Source organism: Lactuca saligna, chromosome 3 (assembly GCF_052625555.1).
Source record: "Lactuca saligna cultivar CGN05327 chromosome 3, ASM5262555v1, whole genome shotgun sequence".
In the NCBI taxonomy this organism is placed as follows: Eukaryota; Viridiplantae; Streptophyta; class Magnoliopsida; order Asterales; family Asteraceae; genus Lactuca; species Lactuca saligna.
In genome coordinates, this window is record NC_136419.1 from 99,204,178 (window position 1) to 99,227,811 (window position 23,634).

General features: G+C 39.6%; 1 non-coding gene across 1 annotated transcript; it reads left to right on the plus strand.

Annotated features, from left to right (window-relative positions):
• Nucleotides 1–227: 227 nt before the first annotated feature.
• Nucleotides 228–300, plus strand: TRNAG-GCC (transfer RNA glycine (anticodon GCC)). The gene has a single exon. It is a non-coding gene; the product is annotated as a tRNA-Gly (tRNA).
• The last annotated feature ends 23,334 nt before the right edge of the window (nucleotides 301–23,634 follow it).

Sequence of the window (23,634 nt, forward strand, 5' to 3'; positions counted from 1 at the left end):
CAGATGATGCCCCAGCTTGACTCGAGATCAAGACTCCTTACAGCTCGCACCAATAGCAGAGCGGCCGGAGATTGATTGAAAAGGCGCAGCCCTACCACCCCCTAGCCTACCTACTCATGTTTGTAGCTCAATCGGAGGTCAAGACTGTGGTCCAGCAGAAAAACAGAAGTCATCCATATCAAGTGATACGTGAATTGCTCAGTAGTGCTTCGCTACTACCGTAGCTGGCGGAAATAGCTTAATTGGTAGAGCATAGCCTTGCCAAGGCTGAGGTTGAGGGTTCAAGTCCCTCCTTCCGCTCCCGGATTCATTGTTTAGTGGTAACCAGTGTGCGCCCCTTTAGAGATAGGGGTGAGCAGCAAGCAGCCCCTTGTATAGGGTTCCAAACCTATAGGAAGTAGTCCATCTCCATCATTGCATATGGCAATATAGAAAGCAAAGAGGAAAAGGCATGACCAGAAGAATTGTGTGAAATAAGTGAATTGATCTAGTTGAGGCATGATTGATTCAGTGATGTGACTTATCATGCTCCAGTAAATCAATCTGGAGACTTGGTAATTCAATTCAATTGCCTTGGTTTTTCCAAGAAATACATGGGAAAAATAGGGAGAAAGAAATTGGATTGTGTCAACAGGCCCCTATTCCGACGAAAAATAGCCCCTTTTCCTTTTGTTTAGCCTGTTACTATCAGATCAATTCTTAATAGAAGAGGAAAAAAGTCCTCCGTAATAGGCTACCAGCACACGGATAGATAGGGCGGGCGAAGCGCGAAGGGGATGGATGTTTGAGCGGTTGAAAGAGTCGGTCTTGAAAAACGAAGTATTGATAGGAATACCGGGGGTTCGAATCCCTCTCCATCCATGAGGTCATAAGTTCTCTCTTGCGTTACCTATAGATAAGAACGAATCGGATCGACTCGACTGATATGATAGGACTCGACGACTTGGTAGGGAAACTCAGCGAGTCAGGTCAACTGAATGTTGACTTTGACTGAACTTGGGCTAACCCTGTTTAGGGTTGTATGTGATATGTGTTGACATGAAGGTTGTCGTGTAGGGATCAAGGAGTCGTTGGGAGTCGACTTGTGCGCCGAGGATAGTTCAGACACTACATGATATCGAGGTGAGTTACCTTCCAGTAGGGGTGGGTCTAAGGCCACAATGTCGGCCCACCAAAAAGGGGTATTTAAAAGATAATGGTCTTTATGATAATTATCTTGGTATGGTTATGTTGGTTATGAGGTTTATCTGGATAGTATGTTATGTGTATGGTACGGGTTAGTTCCCTGACAGTGGTCCTTAGGAGCCAAGGTTAGGTCAGTACCAGGATATATGTTGATTGTATGCTAGTGGTAGGGGTGAAATAGTCCCCAGTTACCGATCTAAAGATACCGATGTTGATTACCGGTTGAAAGATACCGATGATGGTTATCGGTTGAAAGATACCGATGAAGGTTACCTATTGAAAGATACCGACGATATTGTATGGTATGTGGTATGATGGGGGAATTCACTAAGCTTTGTGCTTACAGTTTTGGTTTTGGTTTCAGGTACCTCTTCGTCGAAGGGGAAAGAGTCGGCGGTGTAGCAGCGCATCACACACACACACACATGTTTCCACAAGATGTTTTTGGGACTATACTCTGATTTTTAATACTTATGATGTTATGGTATGAAATACAACATTATGACTTTGTAATGAAATGTTTTATGGACAAGGTTTTTGTAAAATGTTTATTAAATGCGTTAATAAAAAAAATGAAATTTTTGGCCTTGAAAATTGGGTCATTACAACGTGCTTATTGCGTTTTGTGTTATATGTTTCAGGTTTTTCTCAGGATCGCTGGAAGGCACCGAATCGATTGTACAGACCAGAGAAGGAGTTATGTTTTGAGGATCCTAGATTAATAATCAATCAATTATGGAGATGTGTTTTGTAAACTAAACAATTGAGATTTTGTGAAATGCGTTATGAAATTTATATGATTTTAAAATAAAAATTTTGTTTGGAAATTTAAGGTGTTACAAGTTGGTATCAGAGCCTTGGTTTGAGGGATTTGGATGTACCTTCAGGTATATTTGGACTCAAACTGAGGATTTGAGAAAAAATTTCAAAGGAAATGATTTTTTTAAAACGAGCAAGAGTTTCTAAGAGAAAAACGAGAAGGAGCAGTGTGTACAATCAGCTAGATCCCAAACGGTGATTTCCTAAAATACCATTTCTAAACTGTGTTGTGAGTTATTATTGATATATTAGTGATGCATGCTAGAAGATAGGCTACGTACTCCATATACTAGGGAAAGAGTTGCCTGATTTGTGATGCCTTAGCCTAGGAATTTTGGTATCTGTGATGTACTTTCAGTATGTGTTGATTTAAAGTATCCAACAGGAATCTTTTAGAGAGAACTTTGAGTAGAGGAGTATCTAGGTGACATACCTAGATGAGTATTGGAGGGACCTACTGAGAGAGTAGTTAAATATCTGCAAGAGGGTAGAGTTGCTTGAGTTCGGTGATACCTTTGAGTGCTTGTGGAGTGTTCTCCTAGAGTGGTTCTATGTGTTATAGAGATTATTCGACGCCCGAATGCTGCTTGCTTCGTGCTTTGTGGAACTCTTGATGATGGGAGTCAGCTACTAAGTGAATATGATGATATTCAGGAGGTAGATGACTGGCATCCTAATGAGTTCTTTAGCAGCTGATAGCGGAGAAGTGAGGGGACCTAGGAAGAGCCTAGTGAGCAACCTTGGTTAGATGAGTACACTGATAGAGGAGAGTATTCGCTAGGAAGCGACCAGGTTTATCGGGATTGGTGATCGAGAGGGTTGAGGAGCTACTTATGAATTTTGGGACGATCTGTGTAGAAAGTACGGGTAGATGTGGCAGGTAGTATGGGCCCATACTACTAAAAGCAGAGGATTTGAACTTGAAACAGGGAGAATAACAGAGGTTCTAAGTAGAAGATTGAGAGGAGATAACATGGTTCAAGTACCATGATTCATGGCAGTTAGTGCTTCTGGTTTTACCAGTTGCCCCGTGGTGGTTGGCTAGTATGAGATTAGGTGATAGGGTGTGGGGCCGGAGGGCCATATCAAGCATGTTTTAATGGAGTATACCTAAAAAGGGAAATCAATTTCGTTTCTGAGGAAATTTTATTGGTAAGATGTTAATCAGAGTCGCAAGGCTCAGGGTGATGCTTATTAAAGAATCGAGGTCTGATTCGAGCCGTCGTCTGATGAATGAAACATCACCTTCTATGGAAAGAGTTGTGTTGTTCCTATTTACTAGGAGAAGCGAAGGAGATATCGAGTTTCTGGTTTTAGAGTTTGGAGGAAAACCCCATGGGGTAGCATTCGTGGTGACCTTTTCATTAGAGTATATGCGCAGTTTGTATGATGTGAGGTATTTCTGGTACCAAGGAGTCATTGGTGGAGACTGAGATGGAAGAGACCCAGGAAGGTGCCTTTAAGAGTGCGACATTATTTTAGAAGAAATTTCAGGAGTTTAAGAGGAATATATCGGGGAGGTAGCCCTCGTCGTTATGTTGTGTATCAGTTGTGAGAATGAGGTTCTGTGCTTTGATGATGATTCCTGTGTTGGGAGGCTGGTTGAGGATTTAGATACATGGTGCGTGATAGGGCATTATTTCCAGATTGAGGATCAGGATTTTCAGAACATCTAAGGAGTTTGGTGAAATATCGGTCTGGGATATCGAGATAACTAGAGGCAATCATGGTGGGAGGATTTTGAGATTTTGTCTGAGTTTTGGGATATTTGGAGTTGCTTGGTTTCTTTTGGGAATATCATTAAGTATCTTCGTGGTACGTTCCAAGAGTTAAGTGTGATATACCTGGTAAAACAATATATGGAGTTGATTATGGGTATGCCAATTGGTGATGGTTCGAACCCTGAGTATGGTCAAACACTTGTAGCATGCTAGGAGCATTGGGCTGAAGGATGATACAAGTTTAGATTAGATACGAAACCTATAATAGATGGTTTTTACTTAACATTAGATGAATAAATAAAGTTGTGTTATTTATAAGTAAAGTTACTATCTTGTGTTAGTTATTTATCTATTGTTTCCATTTTGCATGTTTTGACTTCCTGAATAATAAGATTATTCAAATGGTCCACAGTCGTTCATGTTTTGGAAGTAGTTGTGAATGAAGACTATCGTCACTTGTTTGTAGATTGTCTAAAAGGCTTTGGGCATAGCAAGGGTTTGCTGCAATGTTCATGAGTTCTTATGAATTTGATTTGAGCATTGGAATATACCCGCGTTTGCTGGTATCACTTCATGGTGTCGTACCTAAAGTGATCGAAAAGCAATAATATCATATAGTCTTAAAACTTAGAGATATGGTTGTTGTTTTCTGGTTGGTTATGCATTGATGATGTGTAAACGCATTAGTAACTTGATGTTATAAAACACATTGTTGTACATGACTCAATTAGTAAATAATAGATGTATATGAGTCGAAGTTCATCTGTTCCTTTTACTCTATGAGAATAAAAGTGATATCTTGGCCACTTGATGATTCTATTTGACATATGTGTCGGGCCCGGTCAAAATGAAGTTGATGTGTTCAGTTAAATTCTATGTTGGACAAATCCGAGATCAAGAAACAAGTGTTGGACAATAAGTATTGTTAGCACGATATCTACAACAGAGGATTATATGATCCCTTATTTGAAGGACAAGCTGATCAGAGTTGATAGCGAAGTATAAGAGATACGATTGCTAATCGGATTCTGAAGTCATGTGTGAGATATAGTTACTACACTTATCCAAGTGGGAGACTGTTGGAATAGTGTCTAAGCTCGTAACTATATTTATTATGTACTTGACCCGGTTGTGCATGGTCCTTTTGGGTTACTTTCACCAAAGCAACTTGACAAGGTAATTTAAGGAGAAAGAGAGAATATTATGGTTTATTATATATTATAAGAATAATATATTAAAGGAGAAATCATACTTATTTATTAGTGTTGGTCATAAATTAATTAGGAATTAATTTGGTGACTAAAAGAGATTAATTAAATAAAGGGGTATGAACTGTCAAATGTATGATAGTTAGGTTTTGGGCTAAGGAAGCCTTATAGACTTAAGGGGGAATGAAATTATGGTGGGGAGCCATCATATTTTCATCTAAGGCCTTATTCCAGAAGATTCCTAGGGCTGCTTGGTTGTTAAGATATCCATTAGGGTTTAGACTGAAACCCTAGTAGCCTGCAAGTATAAATAAGACCCCTAGGCTATGGAAATCGGCTACACTTCTTTCCAAGAGAACCCTAGGGCCGATTTATAGCATCTCTCACCCTATCTTATATTGCCTTCTTGCTTTTCGGGTTTGTGAACCATTAGAGGATTTGCAATTATGACTCTAAGCTCAAGATCAAGAAGATTCCAAGGATTTCAAGCTATTTGAAAGAGGTAAAACACATGGATTTGTTTTCTTTATGATAATTTCGAATTATATATGATAGATCTAGGTTTGTAAGTCTTGTATTTAAAGCATGTACAATAGAGAAACCTAGATCCAAGCATTATGGTTTGTATGAGCACATAGGATTGTTTCTTATGCATAAAACCCATCACTGATTGCCGCAATGAGATGGATTTCCGATATCGAGGGATATTTCTATACATGTATGTGCCTAGAGGATTTGAAGGTTTGATTTTCACTAAATGTTCTTCGCTTGGGATCGAAGGACTAGTGGATGTTTGTGACTACTGGTTATTACCGATAGTGTGGCATGTACGTGTGATTGTGGGTATGGATTTGTTGAATTAGTTTAAAGCATTGATCGAATATAAGTATCAGCTAGTCTTAGTTCAAACCCCAAGTAGGGGAGAACTAAGAAAATATGTGGGGGCAACACTAGAGTTGGTTCCACATTCTGTTCGGCCTCCATGGGTAGGTAGTATCTTCAACATGGATGCTCGAGTTATCTTGCTTATGTGGTTGATACTCGAGTAGAGGAGAAGAATTCAATGTTAGATGTTCCTATAATGAGGGAGTTTCTCGATGTTTTCCCAGATGATCTTCCAGGTTTTCCTCCTGAGAGGCAAGTGGAGTTTAGGATTGACCTAATCCCTAGTGTTTCCCTGAGTTGTAAGAGTTGTCCTCATCACTTAGTGATTGTTTTTATTGATGATGTCTTGGTCTATTCTAAGACTAAGGAACAACATGAAGAGCACCTTTGTGAGATTCGTGGGGTTCTTCAAATGGAGAAGTTGTAAGCCAAATTCTCCAAGTGCGAGTTTCGGTTATCCGAGGTTCAGTTTCTTGGGAACCACATCAAGCAAAATGGTATCTTGGTTAATCCGGCCAAGATTGACCCAATGATTTAGTGGAGGTTCTGAGATCCTCATCAGAGATATAGAGTTTTCTTGGGTTAGCTGGGTACTACAGTAGGTTTATTAGATCCTTCTCCAAGATTAGAATTCCTCTTACCTGGTTGAGTTGGAAGGATGTCATGTTTGTTGGGGCCTACGTAGCAGGTGGCTTTTAAGACCCTTCGACAGAGGCTATGCGAGGCGCTAGTGCAAGTGCTCCCCGAGGGCATTGATAATTTTGTGCTTTATAATAATGCAACCATTTTGGGCTTGGGATTTGTTTCGATGCAGAGTGGTCATGTGATAGTATATGCTTTAAGGAAAATGAAGCCTCATGAGGCAACTTATCCAACTAACAATCTGGAGTTCGGGGTTATGGTCTTCACTGGAAAGATTTGGCGCCATTATCTATATGTGGTCTGTTATGTAACACCCTGCTAAAGTCGAAATACAGGGTGATGCAGTACAAAGGGTTTCATAGAAAAAGTTAAAAGACAACATCAACCATAGTATTAAGAATCATTACAAGTCTAAAATGAGTTTGAACAAATTTTTAAAATAAATTACAATGTAAACTGAAATACAACACATGTGAATGATCCTAAAAGTAAAGTGTCTCTACGTGCCTCTTATTAGACAATTCCTAAAAAATCATGTAAAACGAGCGTCAACTATAAAAATACTTGGTGAGTACTCACAAGTTTATAAAATAATATAGTTTGAAATCATGATAATAAGAATATTGATAAAAGTTTCCATAAACAAATGTTCATTGCTAAAATAAGTAATTAAGTTTTCATGAATAGAAGTTCATTGCTAAAGCGAGTATTAAAGTTCCATAAATAGAAATATATTGCAAAAATAATTAATAATTTTGCATAAACAAAGTTCGTTCTCATCATCAGAGATAAAATATGTTGCCCAAATGAGATGCAACGTTCATATTCTCATGGGAAATTAACATCATTACTAAAACGAGTAAACAAGTTTCATTACTATAATGAGCAACCAAGTTTGTTGCTAAGACAAGTAAATAAGTTTCCAATAATAAAAGTTTGTTGCTATAATAAGTAAGCTAGTTTCGTATGTATATGAGCAAACAATGGGTTCACAACCAAGCCTATGGTTGATGCCCTTTCAAGATGTATGCTTATTGTTCCATAGATGAATATGGTGTCATATACTCAAGCAATCGGGCGAGTGAAGAGTTGTTAATTCCTAATAGAGCTATCCATAATGACCATTGGCTCAAAGACTTAATGGTTGGAGTAAAGTATAAAGGAAGGGACTTAAGATGATAAGACCTCATGTTTTGTGTTGCATAGACATACATAGCAAAATATAACAATAATGTTTGATTTAAATCAATTTAGATACAATGAACAATAAATAGTTTTTCAGACATGCTTTTCCACCCCAAAACGTAAAAATAGAAAATAAGGAGAGTGTGTGAATACTCACAATCCATTGAGATGGTGCAAATGGTGCCTTGAACTACATTCCACTTATACCACTACCAATTCCTACAATAATGGTACACACTAGGGAGTCTCTAATCGAAATCTAAAACTAGTATACTTACTACTACAATAGAATTAATATTGATAAGTTACAAATACTTTTCTAAGAAATTTAGATTTCTATGAATTAGTTGTTATATAACAGTTTAAGTGGAAAATTCCCATCATTCAAATGCTAATATTTAACATTTTAAGAGATGTTCCAAAGATTAAATATTCAAAAACTGAATCAGTTTAGTACTAAACTTTCCCAAACTCTGTATTTCAGTTTCAAATGAAGTCAAAGATGTTAAATGTTAAGATAAATTTTCTTGAATTTTGATTTGTCTAACAAATGTTCACCATTTTAATTCCTTGAATAATCATAGAATTATGGAAAAATGGTAACTTATCATGAAAAATTCTTATAATTTTTGTGTAACTGGTTTACATTGTATATAATCTGGAAAAAATAATAAAATGTATTTTCGAACAGTTTAAGATGATTTTTCTGATTTTTTGTGTATTTATTTCATCAAAATAGAGATAAATAGAAAACAGTTTCAAAAACTCCTCAAACTTTTTTTACAAGCGTTAATACATACATAAAAATTGGGAAAAATATAAAAGTTCGTTTCCAAATAGTTTAGATCTTTTCTTTGTTTTATTCACTTAAGTAAGAATTAATTCGTGAACAATTACTAAATTGTTAAGAAAAACTACCAAACATTTTGTAAACTTCATACACAGTGCACATAATGTGCGAAAATTATTGAAAGTCATTTTTGATCATAAAATCGATATTTTTAGAATTTAAGTGTATTTAACACCAAGAAAATAGAAATAAAAAGTAAAAAGTTAAGATAAATCCCAAAAAAAATTATTTATGATTATAATGTAGTAAAATATATCCTATAAATGTTTTGTGAATTTTGGATAAGTTTGACTATTTTTAACTTATTTAATTATTTTAATATACATTAAATCTTGAAAAAATAGTAAAAGGTTATGAAAAATTCATCAAATTTTCTGTGAAGCTTATATAATATATTAAAACTTCAAAAAATAAAAAATAAGATTTTTATAACTTGGAACCCGACTTTTATTATTTATTTGTAGTAAATAGTATTAAATATATCTCAAACTACATGGGGGATGTTGCTTTACAGTACATGTCATTCATGAATTTTTTCCAGAATTTATTTACCGGTGCAAGTATTTTATATGCTTTAACAATCTGTGTTCTTATTATTTTCATGAAAAAGTAAAGAAAATATATATTGACCTGGAAATTTCCAGAATGCATCTTCATACAATTTAATAATAATGAAAAATCGTTTTGTTCTGTTTTATGTTAAAAAAACATGCCTAAAGGCTCAATAAGTTATAAAGAAAATTTTGAAACGTCCCAAATATCATGACTAAAATTTTCTTTTCAAAACATTACTAAAACCATATTCATAAAAACCGTATCATAAATCATAACATAATTCCGTAGCATTAATTCGAAATACAAACTTAATGTCAGAGTAAAACATCCCAGGCTAGCTGACTATGGTGTGTGCACTGCAATCTCTCCGAGCTCCTCTTTTGAAAACTGAGTACTTGAAACCAAAAACTGAAACTGTAAGCACGAAGCTTAGTGAGCCCCCCCAAAATACCACATACCATATAATAACATATAAAACACATACTGGGCCTTGCCCACTGCATCGGACCGAGGTCCGAACTAACTGGGGCCTTGCCCCCTGCATCGGACCGAAGTTTGGAAACTGACTGGGACCTTGTCCCCTGCATCGGACCGAAGTCCAGACTAACTGGGGCCTTGCCCCCTGCATCGGACCGAAGTCCGGAAACTGACTGGGACCTTGTCCCCTGCATCGGACCGAAGTCCGGGCTAACTGGGGCCTTCCCCCTGCATCGGACCGAAGTCCGGAAACTGACTGAACATAGTATAGCATAACATATCAACTAGCATAAACACATATACTGCATACTGCATTGGGCCGTAGCCCGGAACACATAACACATAATACATAACACATAAATCCTGTCTGAGCCACGAAGGCATCAAACATACTAACTACTGCATCGGACCGAAGTCCGGAAACTACTGCTAACTGAATGGGCCGGCATTGTGGCCTTAGACCCGTTCCTACTGGAAGGAAACTCACATGAACTGCTGAATTCTGCTGGTAACCCACAGACTAATAACCAACCACCTTCTGAAACGCTGCTCCTCTAACTCTCCGAGCTACCAATAACAAAGCAACACTTAGCCTGACAGACCTCTAAAAGTCAACTAACTCAACTCTGATCAAAGTCAAAGTCCTAGCCAAAGTCAACCTTCCATGTTGACCCTACTCACCGAGTCAGCCTACTGACTCGCCGAGTTCACTGATTTCCAAGTTCTGTCCTGTCCAACTCACTGAGTCCCCACTCAACTCACTAAACTGAGCCTTGGCTCGAAGGGTTTGGGGTTTCGCGACTTGACTCGCCGAGTCCAAGAACAGACTCGCCGAGTCCAAGGCAATCTTCAACATACTCGCCGAGTTGTTCATCCAACTCGTCGAGTTATCCTCCATCTTCATACTACTCACCGAGTCCACTTAAAGGACTCGGCGAGTCTATTCAGTCCTTAATCCATGCAGTGGCTTTTCGAGCCAAACAGGGCTTCCAACTCATAGATCCATACTTCTAAGGACTATCCCTCACGTAAAGTGGCAAACTTTACGTGTAGATAAAGAGATCTAGGCTTAAAACAATCCAAACTAGGGTTTAAGACAAAGAGGCCTCACTATCAACCCAAGAACAGATGCTTTATGACTTTCTAGGCCAAGATACACTCAGATCTGAAGTAGCAACTTCAGATCTGGGCATCTAACTCGAAATAATTCTTAAGCATGGCATCAAAGCTCCAAATCTCATACCCAAGGTTGATCTATTAAACAAAAGAGGTAAGGTAACGATTTATTACCTTTAAATGCTCGGAAATGCTCCACCAACTCTGGATCCAAGGCCCCCTTCTTGCTCCACAAGGACTTTCTTCTCTCTCAAGCTCCAAAAAGCTTCACCAAGGTTAGATCTTGCTCCAAAACGATTATAGCGGCTAGGGCTTAGTGTTCTGTGCTAGAGAGGCAGTAAAGGAACCCTAGGGGAGAGAATGAGATGTTTAAATAAGCTCCAAGTCCCGGATTTAGGGTTTACTTTGCTCAGACCAGACTCGCCGAGTCACCTTGGCCGACTCGCCGAGTCGGTCGCTTACACCTCGACCCGGATCCCGCTAGGACTCGCCGAGTCCCTCCTTAGACTCGCCGAGACTCCCCTTAAAATTGGGGTTTTCTTTCTTTTCTTGGCTTCTCAAACTTTGGGTGTTACAACTCTCCTCCACTTAAACTAAACTTCGTCCTCGAAGTTTGCTACGATCCACCGACTACGATCTGCCTCCAATACCTCACCGCTCATTCTAACACCAGCTGCCTACCTTCGTTGGCCTTTCGCTAAGTCATCCAGACCAATGAAAATCCTTACAGATAATAATCTCGGGTCCATCCTGACCATGAACATTATGAAAACGCAACACAGTCAACCAACAATCTTTCTGATACTCTCCAAATAGTGCACTGACCCCGTAGGGGTTCACCCCTTCTTTCCTTGCCTTCCCAAGGCGATGCTCCATAACTACCTACCTCTTTCGTCACTGAGAACACCCTGTCTCCACCAAATCTATTACTTCCGCTACTTACCAGTACGGGTCATCGTCGCCAGTATCCACTGGGCATTCTTTCTACTACCATTCGGTGTCGTGCACCCCACGAACAACTCACTGAATCCTACCATACGCTGCATAGTCGCACTGCTACTAACTGAAAATTCCGCTATTCCATATCTGGCTTCCGGATGAACTGAGACCACCCAGGTCCAACTAATATGGTTGAACTTGCAGTTCGACACAAAATTAATACTGCCCAAAATACTGCAACTATCTGAAACACTGAACTGCCTGAAACACTGAACTGCCTGAAACACTTAATTGCCTGAAACACTTAACTGCCTGCAACACTGAACTGCCCGAACGAAACCTTTCTTTGGAACTAGTATGCACTATTCATCCTCTTACTGCGGCCCTAACGACCTTCCGATCCAACTGACCGGGTCCAAACGTCGAATCCAAACATCAACAAACCCAAGACTATAATGATGGCTCCCAGGCTAATGGTAGCCCTTAACATACATGAACCCCAATGGTTCACTGCTTCACTGATCTCATGACTGTGTTGACGATCCATCTGTTGCATTTCTGGCTCAACCATGACTAAACTCTGGAAAATTCGAAATCCAACCTGTTGATTTCCATATGCTCGCTGCTGCACACGAACTGGTGGATACTACTGCTTCTCCCCTGCGTTCAAACAACGCGTTCATGCTATCTACTAACCTGGCGAATGCTACAGCTACACTCGTAGACCTACAACTCCCTAATACTGTCTGACTGCTAGTGAACGCTACGTCTACCCCCGCAGGCTTACATCACTCTACTACTATCTGACTGCTAGTGAACGCTACGGCTACCCCGACAGACTTACAACACTACTACTACTATATGGCTGCTAGTGAATGCTATGGCTACCCCCGCAGACTTACAACACTACTACTACTATCTGGCTGCTAGTGAATGCCACGGCTACCCCCGCAGACTTACAACACTACTACTACTATCTGGCTGCTAGTGAATGCTACGGCTACCCCGCAGACTTACAACACTACTACTACTATCTTACTGCTTACCAATCACTAATCCGAGGACTTCCTGACTATCCTTAGTTCTGCTAGCAATTCCTCATCCTGACTTCTCAAAATCAGTCCTCAATCATCAGATGCTACATCAACCTCGACATCTTATATCCTTGATGAAATTAGCGTTCCGTCGAGGAATTCTTCGACTTGGTTCCCAAACCAACCGTCGACTGATCCAAAAACATGAAACTAACATTGGGAAGTTTCCAAACTTAAAACTCCTGAATCCACACAACCCTACATGTTGTCTCTACCACTGACTACTAACACGGAAACATCTCTTGCTAACCGTTCTCAAGATCCTCCTTTCCAACTCACACGAGTCCTACAGGTGACCCTTCACCGGAATCCAAACCACATTCTCACCATTACCATTTACACGCACTGATCGATGGGGAGTTTCTCAAACTCCCAACCCTGAACTACTCAATCCATCAAACACTGAACTACTTCTTTTCCTTCTCAGAAATCACATACTCGTTCTGGATTTGCATGCTCTTACCCTTGTACACTCGGAGGATTCTCCCCCACTTCGATCCTGCTTACACCTCGACGCTCAGTAAAGAGAAATCCCAATCCTTACTACCATTCCAAAATCAATCCGCTGAGGAATCCCAAGCTTACCATAGCTAGGGATCTAACATGTCCATTCTAAAACTTATACGGCTCCGAACTAGCGAGACATACCGAGTCCCTCCAAGGCATGCTACAGTTACTACACCCTAAGTAACCTTCTCCAATAGAACTCATCCCTTAGCCACTATCCAAATATCCAAGGTATCCAGATGGCATATAACTCGATCACAATCAACCCGCTCAAAATAAAATACTCATACAGATAATGATGCGGAACCATAACAATATAACATCATGCACAAACAGAAGAACTGAAAACGGAAATCGCATACCTGCAACGTCCGGCGCTGCTCGCGTCTCCAAGGTAGCCATCTAAAAAGCCCTGCCTCCAACCGCAAGCGCCTCCGCACAGCCCTGACGGCCGTCTGTGATCCTCAACGTTGCAGGGGCAGGTGCCATCACCCGTCCTGCTGAAAACAACTAGGACACTGGGCCTTCTTGTGGCCCCGCTGATTGCAATGAAAACATATCAAGTCAGATCTGTGAGTGATGGTAATAGTACAATCCCTACTAACATGACCAGTCCGACCACACCTGAAGCAGCAAGACTCACCACCACTACCACTCCTGCACGCGCCCCCGTGTGCCCTACCACACCTTCTCCATCGACTGCGGTCCTAATAGTCCTTCGATCTCGAATCTGATCCCTTGGTCCTTTTGCCCGAATTCGCGAATACCTGAACCCCATCCGGCTTCCTTTTCCGAATCTGCTCCAAATCAATTTCCCTCTCCCTGGCCCGAGAAATCATATCTTCCAGCGTCTTACAACCGGACCTGCTCATGAACTCCTTGATGTCATCCCTCAGCATCTCGTGATATCGGGCCTTCTTCATCTTCTAATCCGCGACATACTGCGGAACAAGAAGGGCCCTCTCCCTGAACTTGGCGGTGATCTCCGTCACAGTCTTAGTGGTCTGCGTCAAATCCTGAAACTCTCGAGCCAACTGTTGCACCTCAATAATTGGCGAAAACTCCGCCCTGAACCTTGCTAAGAAATCGCTCCAAGTCATCGCGTCCAACGTGGCACCATCACCCAAAGCATGACCAATCTCGTCCCACCAATCCCTCGCTCTGTCCTTCAGAAGAGAGTAAGCGAGTCTGACCTTGTCCTCCTCAGGACATCGGCTCATACGGAATGCCTTGGCAACATCAGCCAACCATCTGCTGCTAGCGATGGGGTCCCTAGCCAAATGATAATCTGGTGCCTCGCAAGCCCTAAACTCCCGAAATTTCAAGGTACGCGCTCCCAACAAAGTCATCATCTCAGTACGGAAGGCTCCCAGCCTCTCATTCAAAATCTCCAATATACCCTCCTTGACCGTGCCAAAGATCACAGGAGTCTGAGCTAGAATACTATGCGTAACCTCAATTGATATCAACTCTCTCATCCGCTCCTCGAGCTGCTCAGCCCCCGAACCCGAGCCTGATCCCTCTCCGGCGGTTGATCCGGCCGCTAGTCTCTCTCACAATGTCACCATACTTAACATAACCATTATCAGAATACTCCTTACTGCTCGAGACTAAACATACTCACTAACAGGTTCCCGGTCTTGTCTCAGCCTTTCCCGAATCGAGTATGGATCCTCTGCTTTCAGTAGTACGGGCCCATACTACCTTCCACATCTATCCGTACTTTCCTCAAGAACTGCTTTGACTCCACCAGGTCCCTTTTCTACTACTACTGCTCCCAACACTACCTCATCCTAGGCTTACCCTAGGGAAACCTCTGACTCAACTCAAACCAGCCCTCAGCTGCTGATGGTCTCCTTGTGATGCCAATTAGCCATCACCTGGATACCATCACATGTGATGAGGCCCAGATAATCCTTCAAGTGGAGGACTCGTTCCTACCACGGTTAGACTCAAACAAGAGTTGCGCAATAGGACCAAATCCAACACTCTGAGATTATTCAACCCTGATCACATGCGACGTACCGTATCCACCTAATGGCTAACTCCCATCACTCATAATCCCACAATGCACAAAGCAAGCAGCATTCAGACAAAGGGAAAATATAACCATATCATACTCAAGCAATCATATCCACATAGCAAGAATCTGAACTAGCATGCAACACAACTCATAAACTCAGGCATAACCTAAACAGGCTATACTATTACTATCTATTTAGCACTATCATGCAGATCAAAAGCACGTATAATAGGCACATAAGGCATCATCCCTAGATCCTCAGTCCTAATCTAGCATGTTGTTCTACTGAAACTGAAACTGGAACTGGAACTGAAACTGAAACTGAAACTGAAACTGATAATCATCACATAAACTTGCATGGGTAATTTGGGAGTACTTACTTGAGCTCGGCTGATCGCATGCACCACACCCTTTTTCTCTTTTTAAAGTTCTTTTCTTTCTAAAATTTCTTTTCGCTTTTTCAAAAACTCTTTCTTTTCTCAAAAATTCTTTTCGAAAATGTCTTTCTTTTGAAAACCTTTTTCCATTCCCTTAGTTTGAGTTCAGACACACTCGAAGTGTATCCGAATCCCTCAAACCAAGGCTCTGATACCAACTTGAAACATCCCAAATATCACGACTAAAATTTTCTTTTTAAAACATTACTAAAACCATATTCATAAAAACCGTATCATAAATCATAACATAATTTCGTAGCATTAATTCGAAATACAAACTTAATGTCAGAGTAAAACATCCCAAGCTAGTTGACTATGGTGTGTGCACTGCAATCTCTCCGAGCTCCTCTTTTGAAAACTGAGTACCTGAAACCAAAAACTGAAACTATAAGCACGAAGCTTAATGAGCTCCCCCAAACTACCACATACCATAAAATAACATATAAAGCACATACTGGGCCTTGCCCACTGCATCGGACCAAGGTCCGGACTAACTGGGGCCTTGCCCCTGCATCGGACTGAAGTCCGGAAACTAACTAGGACCTTGTCCCCTACATCGGACCGAAGTCCGGACTAACTGGGGCCTTGCCCCCTGCATCAGACCGAAGTCCAGAAACTGACTGGGACCTTGTCCCTGCATCGGACCGAAGTCCGGGCTAACTGGGGCCTTGCCCACTGCATCGGACCGAAGTCCGGAAATTGACTGAACATAGCATAGCATAACATATCAACTAGCATGAACACATATACTACATACTGCATCGGGCCGTAGCCCGGAACACATAACACATAATACATAACACATAAATCCTATCTGAGCCACGAAGGCATCAAACATACTAACTACTACATCGGACCGAAGTCCGGAAACTACTACTAACTGAACGGGTCGGCATTGTGGCCTTAGACCCGTTCCTACTGGAAGGAAACTCACCTGAACTGCTGAATTCTGTTGGTAACCCTCGGACTGCTAACCAACCACCTTCTGAAACGCTACTCCTCTAACTCTCCGAGCTACCAATAACAAAGTGACACTTAGCCTAACAGATCTCTAAAAGTCAACTAACTCAACTCTGATCAAAGTCAAAGTCCTGGCCAAATTCAACTTTCCATGTTGACCCTACTCGCCGAGTTCACTGATTTCCGAGTTCTGTCCTGTCCAACTCACTAAGTCCCCACTCAACTCACTAAACTGAGCCTTGGCTCGAAGGGTTGGGGGTTTCACGACTTGACTTGCCGAGTCCAAGAACAGACTCGTCGAGTCCAAGGCAATCTTCAACAGACTCGCTGATTTCTTCATCCAACTCGTCGAGTTAGCCTCCATCTTCATACTACTCGCCGAGTCCACTCAAAGGACTCGTCGATTCTATTCAGTCCTTAATCCATGCAGTAGCTTTTTGAGCCAAACAGGACTTCCAACTCATAGATCCATACTTCTAAGGCCTATCCCTCACGTAAAGTGGCAAACTTTACGTGTAGATAAAGAGATCTAGGCTTAAAACAATCCAAACTAGGGTTTAAGAGAAAGAGGCCTCACTATCAACCCAAGAACAGATGCTTTATGCCTTTCTAGGCCAAGATACACTCAGATCTGAAGTAGCAACTTCAGATCTGGGCTTCTAACTCAAAATAATTCTTAAGCATGGCATAAAAGCTCCAAATCTCATAGCCAAGGTTGATTTATTAAACAAAAGAGGGAAGGTAATGATTTATTACCTTTAAATGCTCAGAAATGCTCCACCTACTCTGGATCCAAGGCCCCCTTCTTGCTCCACAAGGACTATCTTCTCTCTCAAGCTCCAAAAAGCTTCACCAAGGTTAGATCTTGCTCCAAAACGATTATGGCGGCTAGGGCTTAGTGTTATGTGCTAGAGAGGCAGTAAAGGAACCCTAGGGGAGAGAATGAGACATTTAAATAAGCTCCAAGTCCCGGATTTAGGGTTTACTTTGCTCAGACCAGACTCGCCGAGTCACCTTGGCCGACTTGTCGAGTCGGTCTCTTACACCTCGACCCGGATCCCGCTCGGACTCGCTGAGTCCCTCCTTAGACTCGCCGAGTCTCCCCTTAAAATTGGGGTTTTCTTTCTTTTCTTGGCTTTTCAAACTTTGGGTGTTACAAATTTGGTTCTTGTGATTTTGGTAAAGATTATTGATGTTAATTTGATAATTTTTGCAATATGTTCCAAAGGCTTTTGAATCAAGATCTTTGATTACCTCTTAATACATGATGTTTAGTACTCAAATTAATTTTTCCTAGATTTTTAGTGAGGAATAAGACTTTTGAACATGGAATACAAAACTACTATTCACAAAAAGGTGTTGTTTGAGCAACCATTTTGTAAAAACTATTAAAAATCGAAATATTGTAATTTTCCAGTAAGGTCAAATGCGTTTGAAAGCTAACTCACTATATTATATTTCAGAAAAAGAATCCCAAATTCTAAGGTAAAAAGTTCTATTATTCTCATCTGACTGCAAAAGGGGGTTGTGAATGTTTTAGTGCACCTTTGTATTGTGTTGGGAATGCTTATGAGTTTTATTATTCTCATCTGACTGCAAAAGGTAGAGCACGTTGGTCATAGATGGTACACTGGTCAATAGAAGTGAGATGATTAACAACATGGAAGCATTTGTAGGCCCGTATGCTACTAGAAGGCAAGAATTTAACAAGCAAGTTCAGTCCATGAAAGGAAAAAACTAAAATTGATTTTGGTTTTGTCGTTACCCTTATATTATGATTGTAGGTTAGAATTGATAAATTCACATGGATAGGAACACATACACCATATAATCTAAGTGGCTAAAGGATTCTCTCTAATTCATGTAAATGATTATATGGAAACACTTTAGCTAGTAGATTTTAAAGATTTGATACATATCATTATGATTAGTGGTTGTGATAATTGCATTCTCAAATTTGCAATATGATTACGACATCCCTTTTCATAGTTCGAATTGTGAGAAATGGAAAGAAATAGTTTGAACATTCATGAATTATAGTTATAAGTTCTGAAGGGTTTTAAACACACATCTGCTATCTAATTAAGGTGTGTGAGCTCGAGAAGTCTAGTTGAAGACTTATCGAAGCATTATGTATTAGAAATCTGCACTTTACTAAGAAAGTCAAAAATGTTGATTTTCTGGAAGTCCAGTTGATTTCTAGTTACATGGCAAAAACTTGTGGGAGCATGATTGTTATGCAGATAGAGGCATAATTGTTTTTATGCTAAGTGTTGCAAGTTGGCAATACTATTTGTAGGAAAAAAGGTTTTCAAATTTGCAAAATTGCAAAGTTTGGGAATTGTTTTGCTACAAAAAGATTTAGGGGAGAGGACACTTATACTTTATTTAAATTCTAAAAGTTTGGATTGAAAGGATTTGAAAGAACTTGGTCATGGGCATATATGAATATCATGTCGAAATGATTCAACATAGTAAATCCAATATATATGGAAATATTATAGCAAGTGACTGATCAAGTATCATTTCATTATGTGAGACATTATGTGTCGAATATCGTATGTCTTGGATATTAGATTGATTATATATGCTATAGTATTCACTTGCTCTAATTTTTCCAAATGCCCAGGGCATTAAGAGGAAAAAGAACTTGAACTTGGTGTGAATAAAGTTTTTAAACAACTGCCAAGAACATTATGAGGTTATACCAAAGTATTGGTTGCTTGTGAACAGTTGGAAGTATAGAATTAATTTGGACGTACTGTATTGACATAATTCTAAATGAATGTGACTCTTGTTCGGAATTCAATGTCATATATGAATATGGAATTTTTTCCATAATGGGAGTTGATAATTAAGAGTCTACATATGAGTTAGAAACCTTAACGCAAGGAAGGTGTTCAAGGAGTTAACTTGAATTTGATACTTCATTACCATGAAATTGTTTTAGTAACAAAGTTTCAATGGATCATTTTGTGACATCGTTGGCTAAGTCTTGGTGACTTTGATGCCAGATCATCACAAAAGGATATTGCATTCAAGGTTAGACTCTAACACAATTAGTGGTGACAAGAATTTTAAATTCTTACATTTGTAATAAGGACTTGGAATTGTGAAATAAGCATTGCTGGCATTATGTCCAATTGATCTGTTCACAAAGAAAGGACCATAGAGAGAGACATAGTATGCATGTTTATAACATGGCATGACTGATGTTTAATTCAAGATTTTAGTCGATTAACCAAAACATTATAGAATTAATAAAGTCCATTTAATACGGTGATTAAATAATAAGTGTTTTATTTATCTTCAATGATTTTGAGACCATAGTTAATTTGGTTATTATTATGTTTCGCTTCGTATGTTTTACTTCCCGAATAATTAAATTATTCAAACATCCATAGTTGTTCGTGCTTTTAGAAGTAAGTAGAGAATTAAGACTGTCATGAATTGATTTGTAGATTGTCTATGGAGAATAGACATAGCAATTGTTTGTTGCAATGTTCATGAGTACTTGGAACTGGGTAGTTTTAGTATTAGATAAACCCACACTCAAAGAATTACTTCATGGAGTTTGTCATGAGTAATTTTGAGATGATAATATATTATATTCTTGAAACGGATATATGTGAGTTGTTGTTTACCAGTCAGTTGTGCATTGATAATACGAAAACGCATCAGTAACTTGATGTTTTAAAACGTATTGTTGTGCATGATTTGATGAGTGAATGGTGCAAGCATATAAGTCGAAGTTTACACATTCCTTTTTCCCTAACGGAAAAAGCGATATATTTGGCCTCCTCAATGATTTGATGATGACATCTAAATCGCTTGGCCAAGCCTGGACTAAATTGATATGTTCAATTAGTAGTCTGATATTGGTCTTCATAAATCAGAAATCAGAAAACAAATCTTGGATAGAGAGATTGATTATAGTCCATGCTTGATGTCCATATGATATATTGTAGAATGGAAGAACATTTGATCACTTATCTAAGGACACGTTACTGACTAGGTTATAGATTGAAAACACCTTTTGGTAACTATAATTTGCTAGCAAATTTTTAAGTTATACTTGTAGTTATAGTTATTAGACATATCCAAGTTGGATACTATTGGATTAGGTATCTAAGCTCATAACTATAATTGGTATATACTTGAATTGATAGTAGCATAGTCATTTTGGGTTGCCTTCAAACTTGGCAATTTAATAGGATGACTGTTAGACAGAAAAATGATTTATTAATTTATTACTTGGTTAAGAAATTAATTAGAAATCAAAATAAATGATTTATTAATGTATTATGGAAATATTATATTAACTAGAAATCATATGGTTTAATTAATATTTAATCAGAAATTAATTAGGAATTAATTTTGGGATTGAAGGAATTAATTAAAATTGGAGGGAGTGAAGGTGATAATGTTTAATAGTTGAGCATTGGGTAATTCTAGAACCTCCCTATAGCAGAAGGAACGAATTCTAGATGCGCCTAGGGTTTCCTGGGGCTCTAAGGCTACCTTGGATGCCTTAGGGAGTAAGTAAAAGGATTAGGGTTATTTTGGATATACCTGCCTTATCCAATACCTTCCTAACACCTATAAAAACCCTCCTTAGGATTAAATTTCAGCTTAACCTTTCATTCTAAGTGCATTGGAAACAATTTTGATTTAATCCTCTCTATCTCTCTCTCTATAGTATTCCTTGGTTGTTTGATTTTCTTTGTGAACCATTAGAGGCGCAACACTTGTACCTCTTGCTACCAAAGGTCTTTCAAGAAAGGATTCAAGATTTTTTAAAACAACAATCTTAAAGGTATGTTTCATAACCCTTTATTCTGATATTTTTGATTATTATCCACAGATCTAGGGTTTATGATTTGTTGTTCATTATTGTATGCTCAGTTAGAGAAAACATAGAACTTTAATTAGGGTTTCATGAACACATATGATTTTATGCTATGCTCAAAACCCATCAATGTCAGCATTGTCATGCCTCCCTATAATCTTCTTTATGGGAGAAAGTGTCGTACCCTAGTCTATTGGGGGGGAAGAGGTTTGTCAGAGATTTGTGGAGGGTACGGAGGTATTACTCGGGACGACTGAGCCTATTTAACAGGTTAGGCAGAGATTGTTGATGACTTAAAGGCAACAAAAATGCTATATAAACTAATGTTGATTGGAGTTAGAGTTTTAGGTTGGGGATATGGTACTCTTGAAGGTATTTCCTTATAAAGCTATTATTCACTTTAGGAAGAGGGGAAATTTGGGGCCCAAGTGTATCGATCAATTCCAAGTTATGGTTAGGGTTGGAAAGGTAGCCTACCATTTAGATCTTCTAGAGGGGCTTAGTCATATTCACAACACCTCTTATGTTTCTCAGTTGAGGAACTATATGGCTGATGTGTCTGTTGTTGCTTTGTAACATTCATAAAATTCATGAAATCATAAAACAAAGCACGAGGAGGTGCACGATTACGCCTTCATCTTCCCTCGATCATTTGAGATACCTGAAACCTGAACCAAAACTATAAGCCTAAATATTAGTGAACTACCCAAAAGTACCAAAACAAAAGAAAATAACACATATATAACAAAAACATACAATGGTTCTATAGCTAACAGACTGGATTACCCCTGAGCCCACAATATAAGTCTTGTTTTCCCTCGGACAATAACTTATGTTTGGCTTGCTCCCCGACCAGATCAGCCCTCAAACTGAATATCACTAAGCCCTCAGTAGAAGTCTGGCATGACGTTCCTGGCACTCAGCTCGTAACTGGAATGCTAATGAGCCCTCAGTGTGAGTCTGGCATGCCCTCCCCATCCCTTGGCTCATATCCGGTTTGCTCCATTGTTTATTGGCTACCACAGGGAGCATTACAACCTCAACCCAACCCACACAATATGTCAACATAGAACAGATAATAACATACATAGGTAATCAGACACTATCACATGTAGTCTTATAGATTTACCTAACCAGGATCAATATCCATTCCATGCTCAACATATAAACGAATGCGAGGTAATGAGACCAAAGGTCTGGCCTTGGTGCCTTCGACCTGCAAGTACAATGTTGAAAATTCACATAGCAACTGAATAGAACTGATAACGCCCAACTCCAAACCTTAGTTCTCTACATCATACCTATATCCACCATGTTACAAATTCCATCAAAATCCCAAAATAACCAAAATTCCCTCAAAGTCAAACTTGTGCGAGTACGCAGGGAGTAACCCATAGGTACGCTTAGCGTACACAAAGCCTCACATTGATAGCTTATGAGGTAGCTGACTGAGTACGCGGGGTGTACTCCCACATATTCGGGGCATACCCTCGCACCCTTCAATCTCCATTTAGTGCTTAATGGCTTAAGCACTTAAGCCCATACATCACATCTACGGTCCAAATGCACCCTAGAGCCATAAAGTTTCTAATGTTATGACTTTACAAGCCTACAAAGTGCTTAACATAAGGTCTTAATCCATTAAGACCTTCTAAAAGATGCATGGAGCAATTCTAACCAAATGGACTTCATTTTTATGACTAAGGAACCCTCATATGGTGTGTAAGGACAACTCAAAACATCCAGAACATGCCATGCTCAAGACGGAACCTGTGGGACCAAAAAGTAACATTAAACACCCAAAATGAGATCTAGAAAACAAGTCATCAAGCTATAGACTTTATACCTTGAGATGATGGATAAAGGATGAAAACCTCTAGATCCAAGCATTGCTTCAAACTTCCAAGCCTTAACACCACCTTCTTCTTCTTATGGAGCACGTACACACTCACTTAACCTTCTAAGGGATCAAGAGAGGCTAGGGTTGCAAGGGAAATTGACTTCTGCTAATGGAGGCTGTAAAGTAGGGAAGAAATGAGACTTAAGGATATTTAAATACTTGCTAAACCCTAAAAATTAGAGTTTCCACTTTTTGGTGTACACCCAGCATACCAAGATGTACACCCAACATACTAGGGCCAGCCCTAGTATGCTGAGCGTACACCTCGTACGAATAGCGTAC